This window comes from Pipistrellus kuhlii, unplaced genomic scaffold, assembly GCF_014108245.1.
Source record: "Pipistrellus kuhlii isolate mPipKuh1 unplaced genomic scaffold, mPipKuh1.p scaffold_m20_p_16, whole genome shotgun sequence".
Taxonomy (NCBI): Eukaryota; Metazoa; Chordata; class Mammalia; order Chiroptera; family Vespertilionidae; genus Pipistrellus; species Pipistrellus kuhlii.
In genome coordinates this window covers 35,461,439-35,483,705 of record NW_023425471.1, presented here as the reverse complement: position 1 = coordinate 35,483,705, position 22,267 = coordinate 35,461,439, and positions in this window count along the sequence as shown.

Below are 22,267 nucleotides of genomic sequence, written 5' to 3'. Positions count from 1 at the left end.
GCCTCTCACCTTCATTGTGATTCTGTAAAATGGTCACACACTCTCTGGAGCATTCTTAAAAGTCTCATTTTCACCAGGTTTTATTTCCCAGTCCATTTGAAATTTGGAAAGGTGAGCCAATTCTCATAAATTAAGGGATGCTTCTGGGACTTTCTGTACCCATGTAAAGAGAAAGGCTAGTTCAGGGGGAGGCACTCCACCTGACTTTAGGTGGCCCTTGGCCTGACCCCACCTCTTCATGGATGCAATAGAATACCCCTGAGACTGTTTTCTTTGGAAAATGGCAAAAATGACAGAAGGGGAATGTGAGGCAATTAGGCAAGCCACATGGCCAAAATGGTCCATTGGAAAATGCTAAGGTTCTGAGGAGGCTAAAGAGTAATTCTAATTAACCCTCATATTTGGAGGCTAGTGATCTGAATCCAAGCCAGCAAGCTCAGCGTACATTCCTGATAACCTATAATTAAATCACTACCTCTTTCCCAGATACTGGTCTTGCAGAACCAGTTAGAGAGGCCATTGGACTGTGGACAGTACACTGCCCAGAGGGAGGGTTATTACAATAACTCTGTTGCCAAGCCAGACCATCAGATATGGCCTGGGGACCCCAACACCTGGGGGCCTTCTTGCAAGGCCTGCGAAAAGAACCGGAAGCATAATCCATGTTTGTGGGACAAAGATCACAGGGAGGGAGATATAAGGGGCCCATGCATGTTCCTTCACTCAGATTTGGAAGGCTGTTCCCTGAGACCGCTGGCATATTAAACAGAGTCCCTCTACTTCCTCAGAAGCATCCTTGGTCTTCTTGGTCTTCTGCAACAGTTCTGGGAGGGCCAGTCCCAAACCTGGGACAAGAGACATAATTTTTAAGTGCTTTGTGGAATGCCTGGATTGTGTGCACTTGTAAATATTGTGTATGAGAGTGTTTCTGTTAATATCCCATGTTAATGTTTGAATCAGTCTGTTTGAAGTTAGGGAACGTCCCAATTTGCCGGGACTCAACTGCTTGTGGACAGGAGGAATATGTGGCAGGGTTTGAATCTTGAGAGTCTTTGTCTGAAATAGTACCTAGGTTACTGATTGCTAGCTTGTTTGCTCTTCGCAGTCTTTATGGAGATAGAAAGCACTTTGTTTCTGTCCTGTGTATGCTTTGTGTGTCATTCAGAACCGAAGGTTGTTCTGCTAGGTTGAGATTTTAAGATTCTGAAGTTAATTTGAAAGTGTAAATTTATGAAGGTTGCATATATGTTAACACAGGGAAGTATGATTGTCTTCCACACCCAGGGCAAAGCAAGAAAGGGAAAAAAGAGCCCTTTTATTCAGACGCTAATAGGCTTTTGGTTCCAAAGGCAGCAATGGGGTGGGGGAAATGACAAAGCCTCGCCCAGCAGCAAGTCCATTAAAACATCCTGTAGGCAGCATTGGCAGAAATGGGTACTGGGTGGCCCACCCCTGCCTGTGAAGTCACAAGCCCTTGCAGGCCATGCTGAGGTGGGAACTAAGGTTATCTATGAGTTGACCACAGCTTTGCGGCTTCTGTGCCCTTGGGAGGGCAAGGCAGCAAGGAAATGGGCAGGTGATAGGCGTTTCCTCCCAGCAGTTTCTCTGACATTCAAGATGTATCATAAAAATTTAACGGCCAGATAGAAAATAATTAATTCTGTGGTCAAGACCAAATCTTTAGCTCTAACTGGTTTGGCTCAGTGGATAGAGCATAGACCTGCGGACTCAAGGGTCCCAAGTTCCATTTCGGTCAAGGGCATGCACCTTGATTGTGGGCACATCCCCAGTAGGGAATGTGCAAGAGGCAGCTAATTCAAGTTTCTCATCAATGTTTCTAACTATCTCTTTCCCTTTTTCACTGTAAAAAATCAATAAAAAATATATTTTTTAATAAAAAAACAACTCTTTAATGTTAAAAACTGGTTCAAGTTTTAATAATCTTTAAATTGGGTATATTTGACAGCTTTTCGGAATGTAATATTTCAAGAATTTAACTAAGGACAGAATTTTGCCATACCCCGAGGGCCCTAGGATGATGCAAAAAGAAATATCTTTGAACTAAATTAGACCAATGCAATATACTTGAAGTTGTATGAGGAAATTCTGCCAAATAAAAATTAATAGCAATGTTCTATTCAAAATACACATACTTTGAATGTCATAAAGGTTTAGTCTACTTCAGAAAAAAAAAAAAAAACAACACACACACACACAAAAAAACTTAGGCAGAACCAAGTTCAAAGGGAACTTTCAGTCAGGGAAAAAGGCAAATGGGACAATTCTCTGTCTGCCAGTGACATTCTGGGGTTTTATGTCTCTCTCATTAGTGTGAGAATAAACAAGTCATCTTTTCTGTCAAAGAACAGTTTAGACAGCTGCCATGTTTGCCAAGTGGTTTGCAGCTCCCCTGAGGGCTGCCATCTTGAAACAACAAAGGCCAACACCTCCCTTTGAATTAGCCAATTGAGAAAGACTGTGCACCTGAGCTCCAATCAAGAGCAAAGGACAGGTCACATGCATAACCAGACCATGTGTGTGTACCCTTCTACATATAAGTAAATATGTTTGCATTGCTGCCTGGCTCCTGAGTGTTTTATATTCTACCAGAACCCCTGACATGGGGGGCTCACCTTATTTCTAACAATTTGGGGGCTTGTCCGGGATATCATCTGTCTCCACAGGGTAAGTAGACCCCTCTCCTGAGGCAGTGGCGGCCTTGGTGAGGAGGGTCAGCTATTACTCCTGGGCTGTCTACAAGCTCAGAATTGAGAGTCAGCCAGCAACGCAAATGCAGGAAGGGCCCAAGCAAGACATACAACAATCAGGTAACTTCATGCATGAGCCAAGGTAGGAAATGGACTGAGTACTATTTTGGTGATTGGGTGTCCTCAGAGGTCAGGCATATGTGACTGGGATGTGTCTCAGACATAAAGTGAGTGCAGAGTTCTAATCTGTGGTTCTGTTCTCCTGTGAGGGAAGAGGCCAGAGAAGGATGAAGCAGATCTTGGGGAGTACGATAAATGTACTCAACATGGGGGGTTGAGTACATAGTCACAAGAGACCTGCCAAGGTTGGGAAACAGAAATTCTAGGCCTAGGGAATACATTCCCCAAAAATAGTCCAGTGGGAGAATGCTGAGGTTCTGGGGAAGCAAATTCTGGAACCAGGGACAGAGACATTGCTCTTGGTGTAAACTTTTATATGTCTTAGATATTTAAAAGTATAACATTTGTGAAGGTTGCAATCCAGGAGAGTTTAAAGCAAAGAAAAATAACTGCTTGTGGTTAACAAACTGTTATCTTCCCCACCTGAGGCAAAGTGGGAGGGGAAAGAAAGAAGAAAGAAAGAAAGAAAGAAAGAAAGAAAGAAAGAAAGAAAGAAAGAAAGAAAGAAAGAAAGAAAGAAAGAAAGAAAGAAAGAAAGGCCGAAACCGGTTTGACTCAGTGGTAGAGCATCGGTCTGGGGACTGAAAGGTCCAGGGATTGATTCCGGTCAGGGGCATGTACGTTGGTTGCGGGCACATCCCCGTTGGGGGGTGTGCAAGAGGCAGCTGGTCGGTGTTTCTCTGTCATCTACGTTTCTGGCTCTCTATCTCTCTCCCTTCCTCTCTGTAAAAAGTCAATAAAAATATATTGTCAATAAAAAAAAAAGAAAGAAAGAAATAAAGAAAGAAAGAAAGAAAGAAAGGAAGGAAGGAAGGAAGGAAGGAAGGAAGGAAGGAAGGAAGGAAGGAAGGAAGGAAGGAAGGAAGGAAGAAAGGAAAGAAAGAAAGAGAGAAAGAGAGAGAGAGAGAGAGAGAGAGAGAGAGAGAGAGAGAGAGAGAAAGGAAAGAAAGAAAGGAAAGGAAACGAGAGAGAGAGAGAGAGAGAGAGAGAGAGAGAGAGAGAGAGAGAGAAAGGTTTCAAAACTGCGGAATGGAAGACGGTACTTGGGTGCTTGCTGAACTGGGAAGGGTGGAGAAATTTGCAAAACCCCACCCAGCATCATGTCCATTAAACATCCAGTTGTCAGTGTTGGTATTAACCAGGATGGGACTGGAATGGAACTGGAACAGGGCCAGGATGGGACCAGGACAGGAAGGGGGTGGCTGGCTGGCGCCTGCTTGTGACATCACAAACTCATGCAGGCCAGCCAAGGTGGAACTAAGGCTGACCTTGGGGACACAGCAGTAAGAGAATGGGAGGTTCTTGATTGAGGATGGACTGCATTCCAAGGGTCTTCCTGGAGGCATAGGACTCCCAGCCAGATTATTATGTCCTTTCTTTGAACAGAAAGGGCAAACATAATTAACAGCATAATTAAAATAAAATGGTACTTTCACATTGAGTTATCCCTGTTAGTAAAGGCAGAGAAGCCTAAAAGAGAACAAGGATGGACAGACAAATGGGATCCCTTGAATAGCCTCCCAGACTCCCTATGCGACCTTGGGAAGATCTGAGGAAAGAGTGCAGATAGCAATTTACAATCCCAGCCTCCCCCTCGGGAGGAGAGTTATCTTGATAAGGCTCCTACTGCCATGAGGTCACTGCACCACCAGAAACCAGCTTTTCTAGGCTGAGAAAGGAGTTGGAGCAGTAAAAAAAAAAAAAAAAAAAAAAAAAAAAAAAAGTTAAAAATGCTGCTGGTAGACCCACGTGGCTCAGCTGACTAGCTAGACTAAAAGAAGGTGGAGTAATCTGAAAGTCAGCTCTGGCTATCTGGCCTTGGGGCATTTCCAGCAGAAGTAAAAATTCCAAACCAGGAGCCCCAGTGGGACCATAAAAACAAGGACCACAGAGGGCACATGAGAGACCTTAGGAAGCTAATCATTAAAGGAATTAGGAACGCAGTTGTATGTCTCAGAACCTAAATAAAGCCTTTAATATTCAACAAGGCAAAAAAGGGTCTTCTGAATTTACCAAGACTAAAAGATCAAATGAGGAAGTACTCTGGGCCAGACCCTGAGGGCCTGTTAGGCCAAGAAATATTACAAATTACATTTTGTCACCAATAGTTGGCCTGACCTCTCAAGAAAGTGACCTAGGGAGGGGCTGGTCCAAAGGGCCAGAAAACAGAAGAGGCAGCACTAACCTTAGATGATATATTTCTAAGGAAGAATGTAGCAGTTTATACATAATTTTCCCAAGTCTTTGGTAAGTTAAAACTTTGGAGTTTGCTGAGTTAAATAATAAAATTTATTAAATATCTAGGTATTTTAAAATGAAATATTAATATAAGTTTTCCTCATATGAAAAATCTAGATAGATATGAATTTATTCATTAAATATGTCTTGTATTTTATTTGAGATATGTCCTTAAAATATAAATGTATTAGTAATCTGAGAAATGCTAAGTATTTAACTTGCCACCTAAAATTTGAGGCTTCTAAGAGTTAAAAGTTTAAATGAAGTTGGAAGAAATCCAGTCTAGCATGGCCGCTCTCTGGATCTGGTCTGGAGCTCCCAGACCTCCTGGGACTGGCCACCGAAGAAGCTGATCTCCTTTTTAACTGATACTAGGGCCACTTATTCTGCCCTCTCTGAATTCACTGGGACCCTTGTCCCCTCCTCAGTCTCTATTATGGGGGTTGGCAGATCAGTCTCACAGCCATTAGCCACCTCAAATTCCCCCATTCACTCTTTTCTCATTCTACCTCAGTGCCTGGCCAGGGCTACCATGCATCCCCTCATAAAACCCAGTTGTCTCAAACTACCTTCACCTACCTCAATTTCACAAGACTGAACCATTCCCGGGACTGTAAACACCTTATCTCCTTATCTCCTCTATCTGCAGGAAGAATGTGCCCTTACCTGGCTAGCCTGGGAACGCCTGTGGAGCCTGCTCTCCCCCCCCCCCCCTGCCTTTTCTAAGCAAGAAAGTGAGACTTCAGTCTCCAAGCCTGATATGACAAGGTTGCTGGATACTTCTTAAGCTAAACCAGAATATTCACATTGTCTAACCTCTTATTCAACCATCCAGGTTTCTGGTTTCTACTATCCTTTTCCTTCCTTTTCCTTCCCACTTTCACTGCAACACAGTCTCAATCACTCAATTGTCACCTCTTAGCGCCATGGTGACTACTCTCAGCTTGGAGTGTGGAACTAGGAAAAGGAATCTCATACCCTTTAGTCCATCTCTTCTCTTTACACCTATCAGCTTGTCTCCATGTTAGGGATTTTTCTTTCTCTGTGGGGAGAACACATACATCTGTCTCCCCATCAGCTGGACAGGAACCTGTACTCTCATCTATCTCTCACCCAATGTAGATGCAGCCTCAATAATCAGTCTTTACCTGTCCCTGTATCCATCATATCTGATAAAAGAGTCCAGATCATCCCTCTCCTTCTAACCCTTCACATCACTGTAGGAATTGGAACTGCCATAGGGAGCTTAACCACTGATCTACCTACTTTGAAACCCTGTCTTAGGACCTACAAGAAACATGTGGATGCCCAGCAAGGGGCAAAACTGGGAAAATACGAACCTCACTCCAGGGTAACCTATTCTCCCCTTTCATGTCACTAGTGAGACAACTGAGACCCCTACTCTTTTTTCCCTAAAAACAACATCTAGGTCTCAGTTATCTTTCAGCTCCAGGCTCAGAAAAGCAGCAAAATCAGACAAGTGACACTGTGGCAGCCTCAGGACCAGGTTTTACTTGCCAAGTGATTCAACAGGATCTCTCTCAAGATGTCACCAACCAGTCTCTTGGGGAAATCATGCTGCTGCACCACTTATCCAGCACGGAAAATGCTACCTGTTTTTGGCTCACTTACTCCATGGCTCCCCCCACTATTAGGCCCACTGGTATCTATACTATAAATCTTGCCTTTTGACCCCTGTCTCATGCATTGTTTCACTAGTCTCTTGCAGAACAGAATGCAGGCATTTGCCAACCAGAAGGTAGGAGAGATCTATCTGGCACTGAATTCAGAACCGAACACCAGAATCTTTGAGACCCCAGGTAGACGCACCAAAGGATGCCCCCTCTCAGCTGGAAGTAGCTACGGAAGATGGACCTTCGCCCCCTGACCTTGCCTGGACTCAATTTTTTAAAAATATTACCAGAAGCATGGAATGATAGATCCTCCCTTCCTCCAACTGATGGACAGACGTAAACTCCACCTTCAGCCTGACATTCCTGAGCATTGAACCACCAATCAGCAGCTGCCAAATACCCTGATTCCTAAGTCCCTAGGTCCTTAACCATAGGCCTTACATGAAACCACCAATCAGTAGGTGCTGAGTGCCCTAAGCCCTGTCCCCTATCCTCCCCTTAAAAAAGTGCTTGTACCCAGGCCCTTGCTCTCTTCTGCTCTCTCTCTGGAAGCAGTTGGCAGTGGTATTCTTCTCTTCAATAAAGCCTGTGTCCTGGCATCCCGGTCTTCAGCCTTCTCTGTTTCATCTTTTAATTTCCTAATCAGAGGGGAAACTGAAGCAGGAATTTGGGGGAACACAGACAGACTTAAGGATTTTTTTTAGAATTGTGGTTTATGGAAAGCACTAGACTGCAGACTGAGAGAAAATACATTTCTATAACAAGGAAGCCAGGTGTAGTCACATCTCCATAAGACAAGGAGGCAGCCACAGGTATATTTGCATAAGACAAGGAAACTGGAAGTAGCCAAGAAAGCTCTATATTTACAAAATAATGAGAAGGAAGTCCTTCCTTCAGAAGGAAAAGAAAAAAGCCCAAAGGGAAACTATAAGGAAGGAGGCGGGGAGAACCTCACTTGAGCCTGGGTCCAACCTTTGAGTCCAGGAGTTACTATAGTAACCAGTCTAGAGGAATAGTGACCAATCAGAGGGTATATAAGGCACCAGGATCTGCAGCCTATGTAAGCTATAGGAAAGGGGAGCCCAGTGGGACTCTTCCCCTACCTACATGGGAGTCAGTTCTGTGGGATCCTTTTCCCTCCTCCCTACGTGGGAGTCCATTCTGTGGGACTCTTCCCTCTCCCCATGTGGGAGTCTGTACTTGTTCTTCAATAAATCTTCATCTTTGCTATACCACTTAATGTCCGTGGATTCATTCTTTGATTCTGGCGGACAAAGAATCCGGGTTCCAGTACAAAAATTTGGTATTAATTTGATGCAAAAGACGATGACTTCTTTAATGATGCTGAGTGTGTGGTGTATACAGGGTGGGGCAAAAATATATTTACATTTTTTTCATAAGGAAAATAATACAATAATAAATAGTAATACAAGAATAAACTCTGTTTCATGTACTTGCAACTGTAAACCTACTTTTGCCCCACTTTGTATAAACATCTGAGCAGAGACGATCCACAGGCAGATGAGAATGCCATTCTGTAGCTCAAGGTAAAAGTTATGGTTGGGATCGATTTGAGGGTTGTCTGCATGGAGGTGAAAGCTTATAGGAATGAATACATAACAAAATCTGGACAGGTTTTTAGATGAAAAATGAAAATCTAGGTAACACTAGAATTTTCAGTAAGTTTGGCATTGTTGATATACAGTTTGTACACTGTCACAAGGAAGTCATCTTTTCTAAAAAGTTCCAACTAATTCTTTTCAAAGTACTTCCTCTTAGTGTGAGCCTCTTTACCGGGGTCACTTTTCTGTTACCCTCTGTACAGTGCCCACAGGAAGAACAGAGAGACCTCAGGATTGCTGACTTCATGTCTAGAGCTCTTAGTACTGCATTTTATGATGAACTTTCCAGGAATCCACCTATTTCACGAAGCAAAGCAGAGAACACTGGTAATATTATATTTGAGCCGGCAAGTGCGGCTTAGTTGTTGAGCATCAACCCATGCATCCTAGAGGTCACTGATTCAATTTCCTGTCAGGACACATGCCCAGGTTGTGTGCTCAGTCCCCAGTGTGGGACGTGCAGAAGGCAGCTGATCAATGATTCTCATCGATGTTTCAATCTCTCTCCCACTTTATCTAAAATCAATTTTAAAATACTTCAAAAATAAATTTTACTATACATGTATAGTTATACAAACTTATTAATTATATGCACATGAGCAAAAGGAGGAAATTTTTACACATGTCATAACTAATATTTATTTTCATTTAATATAAGGTTTGTTTTACTCTCCACTTGAAATCAGTTTCCATCTGGACATCTTTTTCTCTTTCTCTCAGTAAAAAAATATGGTGAAGCTCCTAGCATTCAAGACTTAAAAATTTCTATTAGTGTCATAGTATACTCTAAAAATAGTCAGGAGGGTTTAACAAACACACAAAAAGCAAAAACTACAAAAGAGAGAACTCATGCCTAAAAAATAATGAGGTAAGCTTTTTGCATACTATATAAAGTATATGAGAGGAAGAGGGAAGTGTGTATAGCCAACAGTAAGATACCTTCTAAAAACTTGACAATTGTTTTATCCTTTAAGAGTTAAAATTATAAAGTCAAGGCCTCAGGGACCATTATAGATAGGCAAACACAAACTAAAGAGAATGGCCCACAGACTAGATCAAGACAAACAAAATATTTTTTTAGCTTGTGTTTGCCTATCTTGAAATGTACATTTAAAGAAAGAGTTGGTCCATGGAAGAGCATGTTGGTAGACAGGAATTTAAAAGAAGAGTTACAAAGGCCTGGGCAATACTCATCCTAGCATTGCCCTGGGGAGAGAGTGTGAAGGCCATAGAACACTTTAGGGCCTTTACAGTTCAATATGCCTATTCCAGAAATAAGTACATTGGTTCTTCAGAGCTAATTGTCATTATCACATAAATTTTATCCCACTAATATTTTTTGCTTGCTCCTCAAGCTATCCTCTGGGGAGAGAACACTTTGGTCATATCAACATGAGTATTCCATCCACTATGAGATTTTTATTTTATATTGTCATTATTTTCTCATTCTGAAATGTTGCTTGTGGCTTTAGGCAATATGAGTTTATCTTTGGGCCACAGAGCTAATCTTCAGGTGCAGACAAATCACGTTTCTGAGGCTACTTTGTTACGTTTACCAACATCAACCTTGGAAAGTGCCATTTATTCACAGTTGAAGGCGAAGAGATGTACATAATCTAAGTCTTAGGAATCACTCTATGGTCTATTTGAAAAGTCTGGGGTAGTAAACTCTATGTGTACCATTAACAGAAAGCAGGTGCTAAGAAGAGAGAATGGTTTTTAGATGGTAAGTTAAAAAAAAAATCAGTATTCAGATATAATTGTGTCTTTGGACTGAGTCCAATTCCTAGATGTAGTACTTTACCTCAGATATACAAGTACTGACTGTACAATCCCAAGTATACATATGTAGCACTGTATGGATTACATAGGTGCATACATTCTCCTTTTTTCTTCCCCTTCTTTCTGAAAAGTATGTTAGTGGAACAAACAGAACTGTGAAGGTAGAAAAATCTGGGTTTGAATTTCACTTCCTTTATTTTCCAGTTTATTTTCACACACACACTCCACATGACTTTAAGCCTCATGAGCAGAGACCACAGCTGATTTTTGTTTACCACTCTAACTCTAGTGTATGGCTTTTTAAAGGGATTCTCAAACCTGTGTTGAATTATAAAACCAGATTGGTTAAGAAATGAGGTTTTGTTTAACTGAATTTTCCAGTCAGTTTAGGGAATCTCTCTTAGTTAAAGTCCCATGAGGCCATATCATATGTCACTTCTGTAGAGTCTGTTTTATGATTGCAGATTAATCATTGTAATGTCTATTTAAGTGATTTTTTATGGTATTTGTTTTTGTGACACTTCAGATAGGCAACTGTATTAATTTGGTAAGGCTGCTGTAATGAAGTACCACAAACTGAGTTGCTTGAACAAGAGAAATTGTGGCACACACAGTTCTGGAGGCTAGAAACTCAAGGTCAATGTGTCAGCAGGGTTGGTTCCTTCTGAGTGCTGTGAGTGAAAGATCTGTTCCAGGCTGTCCCCTGACTCACAGATGACTGTCTTCTCCCTTTGTGTCTTCACATTGTCTTCCCTCTATGCATGTCTGTCTCTGTCCAAATTTTCCCTTTTTATAAGGACATAGTCATACTGGATTAGGGCCCACTTACTGGCCTCATCCTTGCTAATCCCAACTGCAATGACCCTATTTTCCAATAAAGCCACATTCTGAGTCCTGTGAGTTAAGGTTTCAACAGATGAATTATTGGGGGTACATAATTCAACCCATTACAACAACTTTGAAGTGATAATCTCTAAAACTTCCAGGCAAAACCTGTCCCTGGACTGCTTTTTTCCTGACTGCATAGAGAAAGATTCTTGGACATGTACTGAATTACATTTTAGGATGTCATGACTATTTTCAAAAAACCTTAAAATGCCCATCTTAGCATGAGCAATGATACTTGTGAAGGTATCTACCTATCTGCAAGCAACTGTATCTTTTTTTTTTTAATATCTTTTTATTGGTTTTTTATAGAGAGGAAGACAGAGGAATAGAGAGTTAGAAACATCGATGAGAGAATCATGGATCAGCTGCCTCTTGCACACCCCCTACTGGGGATGTACATGCGCTTGACAAGAATCAAACTCAGGACCTTTCAGTCCGCAGGCCGACGACGCTCTATCCACGAGCCAAACCGGTTTCAGTGCAACTGTATCTTTAATTGACTTTGTTGTTTTCTACTTTTGAGAACACTTTGTATGTTAAATGGGAAGGTCATCAAGCATGGAAAAAATAAATTAGTGTATTTTGAAAAGCCCATATATGAAGATATATCAAGGAAATAGAAATATGAGTAAAAAGAAATAAATGGAACTGTAAAAACATGAAAACATGTTGATAAACTTGGGAATAGATGAATTTCAGAGGACTATCAAGGACCTTCTGGACATAGGACAAGATTAAGCCTCAGTCATGATTATATATTACCACTAAAATGAATCAAAGTGGAGTTGTTCCAGTCATGTTGTCATCTTTCCAATGGATTTGGATGCAGGTGAGTTTATCCAAATATTGATCTTTAAAATGGTTAAAGTAATTGCTTTTCTAAAGCTACAAAAGAATTTCATTGACTAAAATTGAAAGGGTTTCATTGAACACATGTTCTGTTCCCCATCAGATTGTCTAGATCAAAATAAGGAAGGTGTTTGCTTTGCTTGATTTGGGAGAACAGGGGAGGAATTGATGCAATGGCCTTAAGAAGTATATATATATATATATATATATATATATATATATATATATATATATATATATATATATATCTTATATATATATACTTCTAATATATATATATATATATATATATATATATATATATATATATATATATATTTTAATAATCATGCCTCATTGCCCATCAGTGTAAGGGGAGTACTTTGTGTTTGGCATTCTGGAAATTGTCATCTTTATGCTTTACTTGACTTGTAAAAAACTGGAGTGCTGTGTAAAAGTGCGCTTTTGTCTCAAATGTGAAGCAATATGTTACAGGGGAATGAGTTTTGGATCAGGAGAGAGAAAAATCTAGATTCCAGTCCAAGTTCTGCCTGTGGCCTTGGCAAAATCACACAGAGTTTGTGCTCTGTCTCAGCAAGCTGAAGGATTCAACCTAATGATCTTCAAGGTCCCCTTCAACTCAGAGGTTTATAATTCTATTATATAAAATTATCATATTTCTAATACAATATGTTCACTCAGATGCTGAGTATATCAATATAAAAGAAGATTTTTTGCTCTGCTGGGTGTTGGCTGTAGAAATAGGGGCTATTTCATTTGAGAACTCCCATCAGTTTTTCATCTCCTTTTTTATTGCACTTCATAAGGTCTACTCACATAAAGTACTACATGCTTTTGAATGTTTATCTTCTACTCCAAGAGATTAAACTCTCTTTGTTATGTCAACATTACTACAGCTAGATATCATGTAATTTTATTTCACATAGTTCTTGGCAGACATTACCTTGATGCTTTTGTCTTGGCTAAGAATCAGGTACATTTGTACTGAATATATACCAACTGCTTCTTTATTTTAAAACTTTACACACGTCCTATATAATTGATTTTCCCACCTATCTAATTAGCCTTGATGATATTATAATTCTTTTAAATAATTAAATGGACTATGGCTAATTTCAATACCGATAACAAAATTCTAATATTGGCAAAGCAATACCTGGATTGTAAATGCATTTAGCCCACATTCCACGTGTTTTATTTGTGACAGTTATATTGAATTATATGTGTTCAATATAATGCAACATTTATAAATCTAACACTTTAATAAAGATGGGGGCATATATTGATTAGTTTATGAGTAGAGTGTAATTTTTGAAATATAATATTTAAAACTGAAGATTAAATTTTTATAATTTAATTTATAAAGAAATGTGGTCTCTTGCTATATATTTTATTGTATCTTAATTTGATAATCAAAATTAAATACTTTTCTTTTGTTTTCTTTGTTTTGTAAAATGATAGCCAATGGCCTCTTTTAAATGGAATTTTATTTTCATTACTTAATGTGTTTCTCTTATATTCCCTGTTTGTTTTAGTGACACTCAAATATTTTATCATACTTTATAATACTCATTGGATAGGTTTAGTTTATTAAAAGATTTTCTCCAATTCCAATTTACTTAAAATCACATGAACTCAGTCTATTTTCTATCATTTTAAACTATATAAAATCTATGCAACTTTCGTCATCATGGCATGCAATAATGGCCAAAAACATAACTTCTTATATTTGGGCAAAAGTTTTTTGGAGCAGGAAGTAAACTAAAGAGGGAAAGTTGTGATATGGACAGGATTAGAGGAGAAAGACCAAGCATCAAGAGCAGTGGAGGGTAAAGCAGACAATAGGACATTTCCTTAAGTCTTGCTCTTGCACATGCTTTAATATAGATTCAGGGGGCATATTCTCCAGGAAGTCTTTCAAAATCATCATCCAGACTGTGTTTGAGCTATTCTTCTGTTCTCCTATCCTTTTGCTGATCTACAGCACATACTGTAATTATTCAACCATTCATTCAATATTTATTGTGCACCCACTGTACATCAGACATTCTTTTAGGAGTGGATAATACAATGGTGAACAAAACAAAGTCCCTGCCCTTATGAAGCTTACATTCTAATGAGGGGGAAAGGATCCAGAAAATAAAAAATAAAGAAGCGAATATAGAGTATGCCATGTGGTAAGTAGTATTAGAGAAAATAATGCAGGATAATGGGAGTGGAAAGTGGGGAGAAATTGCTACTTTTATGTGTTATACTTTTATGTAATCCTCTTTCTAAAGTTAGTTTTACCTTGTCAATAAATAGTTATTTCTCTAAAATATTATTTTTATGCTCACATATATATTCTCTTATATGTGTGTATGTCCCGTACCTACATAACTCTTCCCTTCTTGTTGAGCATCTAGCTTTTTTTCCCCTTCTATAATAAAACAATATTGAGAAGAACATACTGAAAGTTCTCCCTTGAGGCACATCCTTGATTATTTCCATAGGATGAGTTCCTAGAAATGGAAGGGTTGCTACTCAGCTGCTGCCATACTGAGTAAGTCAGAGCCATCTCCAGTCCTTTGGAAACTGGTGTTGGCATTGACAGCCAATTCCTGTAGGAGTCAAGGCCAGAGCTTAGTGACTGTCCCTGGTCCTGCTCTCACCCATGCACCTTTCTCTTTCTTTCTCCAATGATCCACAAAAATGAGATCATGAAATTTAGTGGTGGAAGTCATGAAGGTTATGACACTACTGCCAGATGAAATTTCCCAGAAATCAAGGAGACTGTCTAAATATAAAGGTATTTGTGCTTTAAATCCTAAAAATTTTATTGCAGATACACATGGTGTCAACATTAAAGCTGACTGTAAAAGTCTCCAGGTTAATGTTCCTTCTTCAGTTCCATGCAGAGCAAATTGAGGTTTTGAATATATTTCTTCACCTTCACCGCCCAGAATCTGTGACTTCCCTTTCTCCTTATTTTTATCTGTGACCTCCACCTTCCTCAGCTCTAGTTTCCTGGCTGACATCCTAGCTCTGGACCCTAGGCTCTACTTTGACCACACTTTCTTTTTTACTTATCATTAACAGGTGAATTACCTAGATACTGTCCCAGTAGTGATGGATGATATAGGAACCCAGAATAAGATAACATGCTATTCCCCTTTTTCTTTTTACTCACCACTACCTCCTCATTATTGGTCACAATTGTGCTGAAGATCTATAGGGCATTCAGGTCTTCTTAACACATTAAGTGTAGATGTTCCCCTAAAGTTCAAAGAAATGGCTGGGAATTGGTGTGCAGACTAAAGAATATAATTATTAATCAGTTTACCTATTTATCAGCAAAATTTTAAAGAACAAAGAAGTTGATGGTTAAGGAGGTCAAGCTAATGATTAAAATTATTTGAGAACAGAATATGTTTTTCATTTGTCCATGACTTCACTTTCTCTTATAATGTCTCCAACTAAATTATTCTATTTTTCTAACAGAGTTTGAGTAACCCTAAGTTAGACTTTTGGAGAACTATCAATTATGTTAGCATAAAAAAAATATTTAAAAGGAAATAAAAAGAGAAGTCAAGTGAAAATCATTATTAATTGGATTTTAAACATATAGACCCATTGCACAGACTGGTTCATTGTTATCAACTCAGCTTTAAGAGCTAGAGCTTATCAAATCACACCAGAAATGCAAGATCATCCAGACAGAAGAACTTAAGTAGCCTGGAGAAAATATGTCTACTTAGAAAAACATATTCACTTTTCTTATTCTGACTTTTCAGTAGGTGATGCCAGTATTTTATTTTTCTCATTGGAGTGAAAGAATACACAGAACTATCCATCTTCAATTGCTTTTCTCAAGGTGATAATGGACAAATTGGAAGCCACATAAATTACCTTTCCTAGTTGTTTGTGTATCTTCTCCCTTATCAGTGCTTTCATCAGGTGATGTTCTTCAATCACACCATGCTGGACACAACAGGCTCACATTTTCACTTTTAACCTCCCATATTGAGAACAAAAGTTACTGGCCCTTGAGTTATCTGTGAGCATCTCTTATTACTTTCCTACTTTCATGGATACACAAAAGAAAGAAAAAACTTCAATATGAATGTGAGATTTTCCTGACCTGAAAAACAATATACTGCACAACATGAGCAAAACCACTAAGTATAACAGATCTTCCTAGAGATGATAAGTTGTGTCTTCCCACCTATAAAACATAGGTCACACTACCCAATCTCCTCTATTCCTTGAATGAAGAATTTCACAGGGTGTTGTCCATCATATAATCTAGATTACTATTTCTTTCACTTTCACCTGAAAATGAAAGACCATCTAAATTTGGGACTGGGAAAAGTGGATATAGAAAAAATGCTGAGAGAATCAAGTTGCTGCATTCACATCAATAGGGAAGCATTTTTTTTTTTATTTTATTTTATTTTATTTTATTTATTTTTATTTTTATTTTTATTTTTTAAAATATATTTTATTGATTTTGTACAGAGAGGAAGGGAGAGAGATAGAGAGCTAGAAACATCGATGGGAGAGAGTCATCGATCAGCTGCCTCTTGCACACCCCCCACTGGGGATATGCCCGCAACCAAGGTACATGCCCTTGATGAGAATCGAACCCGGGACCCTTCAGTCCGCAGGCTGTCGCTCTATCCACTGAGTCAAACCGGTTTCAGCAATAGGAAAGCATTTTAGAGTCTGCCTTGAAGTGATTGTCATATACTCACTCTAACCTTGATCAAGTGTGACAGGTTTCTGTTGAAAGCAAGACAGACCAAATTGGAGTTGACCAAGGATCAGGAGACAGGACTGATTCATGAGGAAATAACAGAGATCCAAAAAGCAAGCCACAGAAGGGACTATAGATACATGGACAGGTAATGCCAGGAAGAGCCAGCAAGTAATAATAAATAAGGTCCTGAAAACACAAGAAGTATTACATTAGGAATATATGAATTAGGAATTATATTCTGCTATTAGTATTACAGGCCTAAAACTATTGGCTTACATGAGGGAATTTTTATTCTATGTAATTAAATATATGGAGATTTTTATACCAGGGCTTATATGACAACTTTCTATGTCATCAGGGGATCAATCTCCCTATTGCCTTCATTTATCATCCCTAGGATGAGTTGCCTTCATTTGTCTGGTTTCATAATAGTTGCTGAAACTCCAGCCAATACATCTGCTTTTGCATAGGAAGAAAAGATAAAGTGGGGAAGGACACAGCTAACTCTTTAAAAAAGACTTTCAAAAAGTCCTGACTACTTCAGCTTACATGTCTGCTTATAGCCATTCGACCTGTAAAGGATACCAGAGACTAAAATATACACTATTTTTATCTTAACACATTGACATCCTGAAGTGTCTAGAAATTCTCTTTGTAAGGATGAAGGAGAAAACAGATATTGAATAGAAAACTAGCAGTCTCTACAACAGTCCAAGGCAGTATTTGTGTGGAGACCTTTCATTCAGAGATTCAAGGGCCCAGGTTCTTTCCTTCTTACAAGCTATTTTCAACACATGGCTTCAGTGGTCATCACAAAAGGGGTAAGATTAGGTAGAGAACCCATATGCTGGGCAACAGAAAGCAGAAACCCCACCAGGTTCAAAGAGCAGGACATATACACACACACTTTTTGGTTAATCTTGAGTGGAAGATATTTTTCCATTGACTTTTAGAGAGTGGAAGGGAGGAGGAGAGACAGAGAGAAACATCAATGTGAGAGAGACACATTGAATGATTACCTACTGCAGATGCCCCCAGCCAGAGCCTGGGATTGAGCCTGCAACTAAGGAACATGCCCCTGACCAGAATTGAACCCAGGACCCTTCATCTGCGGAATGATGCTCTAACTACCTAGCATCCAATTAGGGCAGCACATATTTTTTAAATTGACAATCTAACAAGTATTTTGAGAAACTATTTCATGTATTCAGAGGGTTATTATGTAAAAAATGAAGAGATGTAGAAAAATATAAAGACATTAATTTCCCTCATATGACCAGGAGATTAGACAGACGGATAGATAATAGATTGAGGAGGGAGAGTCAATATTTACCCTAAAACACAGTGCCAGAAATCAGACAAATGGTTACCTGCTGGGGTTCAGATTGATGGTAAAGGAGTATAGGGGAATTGGAGACATGATATTAATGCTCTATGTCTTCATTGTGGAGTTTAAGTTTGTAGAAACTTAAAATGGGTGCATTTCATTATATGTAATGTGTATTTTGTATTAGTCTTCTAATGCTATAGAACAATATAGTGGCTGAAAACAACACTTATTTATGAGGTCACAGTTCCATAGGTCATACATAGGTACCGCATGGCTTAGTTCTGCAACACAGGGTATACGCAAGCTAAAATCATGGTGTCTGCTGGGCTCTGTTATCATCTGGATCTCAGGATTCTCTTCCAGCTTCACATGATTGTGGCATAACTCACTTCCTTATGGCTGTATGACTGAAATCCCAGTTTCCTTACCTGCTGAAAACCAGGGTAAGCTCTACTTTAGAGCTCATATCACTGGCTGCATGGATCTTTAAATTCAGCAATGGCTGAACCTCTCTTCATCAAATCTGTCAGGCTTCAAATTTTTTTTTTTCTGTGTAGAGTCCAGTTCATTTTAGGAGTTCCTGACTTCAGTCATTTACATCTGCAAAATCCCCTTTACTGCAAATTATGACATAATAATGGGAGTGATGTCACACATTCACAGGTTCCATCCAGACTTAAGGGGAGGAGATTATAAAGGAGTTAGTCATTGTGCTCATCTTAGAATTCCGCCTACCACATACCCAATCATGTTTATTACAAAAATAGATTAATAATAGGAAGTTAAGGATGCATATGAAGTTAAGGATACTTGTATGTTGACCTTTTGCCACCCACTCCCATGCTGAAATCTTGGAGCACATCATTATCCAGAATTGCTCTCCTTTTGAAATCTTAATCAGCATCTGCGATATGGAATGCACATAGGCATTCTACTTGTCAATAGAAATGGAGCAACAACATGATTGGCAGGGACAGGTGACAGAAAGACTGAGTTACTCCTTCAAGCATTAATTTTACTATCATTATAGTTGACACATGTGCTTCTTTTTCATCCTACTGGGATCTCATTCCAGTTGTCAGGAAAGAGTGTGTGGGAGGTAAGATTTACCAGTTCTCCCTAACTACCTCTCACTTCTGAAACCAGTGGTGAACACTTGTTAAGAAATTTTCACTCAGTGTGTACAGGTGCACACGCGCTGATTGCAAAAAGATGCATTTCTGGATTTATGACCCAGTGCTAATGCAGATCCTACTTTTTCTGGCAGGGGAAATAAATACTATATAATATTTATTGTATAGTCACTGATTCTAAAAATCAACATTTGGGAAAATTACCTAGCACTGTGGTTGTCATTCAGCTATTTTCAATTTAAGCTTAGCAAACACTATAACAGTACAAAAGAAGGTACTATATTATTTTATGGATGTTATCAGGGAACAAGGGTTACAGATCTCATTCACTTCACAATAGTTGTCTGTTTTAGGGAAGTGATTGCCTATTATATTTAGATCCATGAAAGATTAATTGCATTTCAGTATTTTTATTAGAAAGAATGATAAAACCATAAGCACACTTGAATTTTCACAACTTAAAAACTCCAAATTCATCAGTAACCATTTGTAAACCCTTAGAAATATTTTCCCCTCAAAATACATGATGATGAGCTAATTTAAACGCTTTAGGTTAAATAACAGTAGTATTTATATTTAGTAAATTACATGGCAGCTTGTGATACTATCATAATTTAAGAAATGAATCTTGATAAGTGATTTGTGCTTTTTATATACCCCTACATTTTATTAAATATAATTAGACTGTGTTCAAATATGAATATGATATTAAGACTCAGGATAAGTGACATGCCTTTCCATTAGCATATTATTCAAATGATATAAGGCCTACTGCTTTTCTGGTCAGAATGATAGATAATGAGTTTGTACAAGCTAATTTGAAATTGGAGCCTTAATTTTCATTCATTTAATTACAAAGCAGCATTATAAAATCCCTACTAAAATAGTTCACATAGCAGTCTGCAATAAGGAAGAAGCTTTTATGTGAAAACACATTGTATAAGCTTGGTCAGTCGCCAGCAGTGGTAGAATTGTGCTGAGCAAGTCATGGCATTATTAGAAGATGCTGGCATAAACAGAAATGCAGATCAGTAAATGAAATGGAGGATAGAAAGAAACCAATAAAGATGGTGTATTATAAAAGTTGAATGTAGCTTATTGGAATCTGCATTTAATAGTTCAGTGTGAGTAAAGACCTGAGGAAATGACCTTTCATTTCAGTATAAAAGAAATGTAATTATAATTTATTCCAACTGTGCTCTTTTACAATAATATAGGATCATTTAGATTTGCCTGTGAAAATGGTTTTATTGATAGGCTGGCACTAATGATAAATTAACTCTTCAAAATACACAACATGTTGACTGATAGAGAACTTATAGAAATGAAGATCAGACTTTTAAAAAGAGCTGCATCCTCGGGAGAATAAAACAATGAGTGAACTATACTAGTAAAAATAATCCAGCTTTCTATGATGGTTATGTCTATTGCCAAACTCTGGCTTTGTAACAGAAATAGCATGGCAATCAAAATTTCTTTTAAAAGATAAAATGTGCACTGGCCAGTGTGGCTCAGTTGGTTGGAGTGTTGTCCCATAGATAGGTCTCAGTTTTGAATCCCAATCAGGGCACATACTCAGATTGCTGGTTCCATCCCTGATTGAGGTGTCTATTAGAGGCAACTGATCAATGTTTCTCTCTCACATTGATGTTTCCCTTTCTCCCTCTCTTCCTTCCCCTGTCTCTAAAGTTAATAAAAGCATGTCCTCAGGCGAGATTAAAAAAAAATGAAATGAATCTTACAAACAACTTACCTGTTCAATTAATATAGTGATATTTAATTTTCTAAAATAATTAAGGCATTATAATTAGATACTTTGCATGAAACAGAATTCATCTATACTATAATAGAGGAATATACAAATTGTCCAGGACGCTGTCATAGTAATGACTGAACAGCAGGCTGCATGGGGCAACCAGGTTGGCGTTGGAGGGCAGTTGGGGTTGACTAGGCCAGCAGGGGACCAGTTGGGAATGACCAGGCTGGCAGGGGTGGGCATTGGGGGTGACCAGGCAATGGGGGGGGGCAGTTAGGGGTGATTAGGCCATCAGGAAGAAGTGCATAGGGGTAATCAGGATGGCAGCAGGGACAGTTAGGTGAGGAGTTGGGAGCCAGTGGTCCCGGATTGTGAGAGGGATGACCAACTGCTGGTTTAGGCCCGATCTCCATGATCAGGCCTAAACCAGCAGTCAGACATCTCCTATAGGATCCTGGATTGGAGAGGGTGTAGGCTGGGCTGAGGGGAACCGTGCATGAATTTTGTGTACTGAGCCTCTAGTCCCTATATAATTTAATATGGCATATGTCATGTATGTTAGTCATAACACTTATGGGAAGAGGTGAGTGGGGTCCCAAATCTTTAAATATTCATTTTCCATCAGGCAACTTGCTCCTTTATAAGGTTCCTGAGGAGTATAAGGAACACATGGGAGACAATGGACAAAGAGACACTTCATTGTAATTAGAGCTATGGCCTCAGATCTTTATGTGGTCTCGGGTTAAACTGGGCAAACCATAAGTGAGTGAAAGTGACTATTTACCTGAATTACATCCTAACCTAGGGCCTACACTAGCAGTCAGAAGAGTGGCTTCCTAGCTCTTTTTCCAGGAACCACTTCCTGGCTTGACCCCTCCTTTCCCTCCACTTTCAGGTCTTACACTCTGATAATGAGAGGAAGGACAAAGAGAAGATCTTCTTAGCAAAACATGGAGTAGAACTTGCTTTAACTACTTACTCTGACCTAAACACTGACCTTATGCTCACTTGGCTTTATATAAAAAAGAGTATGAGGCAGGTCACGACATGAAAAAAGCTCCACAATTCCCACATATGAGCACACCTGAAGCTTGAACTTTTTTGTTGTTGTTAATCCTTACCTGAGGATATTTTTCCATTGATTTTTAGAGAGAGTGGAAGGGGGAGGGAGAGACAGAGAGATAGAAACATCTATGTGAAAGAGACATATCACTTGGTTGCCTCCCACAAGCCTCAACCAGGGGCAGGGATGGAGCGTGCAACTGAGTATATGTGCCCTTGACCAGAATTAAATCTGGACTCTTCAGTCCACAGGCCAACACTCTATCTATTGAGCCAAACCAGCCAGGGCTGAAGCTTGAAATTTTTTTATTTTTTTCACAGAAAAAACTCAACTCAAATTACGAGTT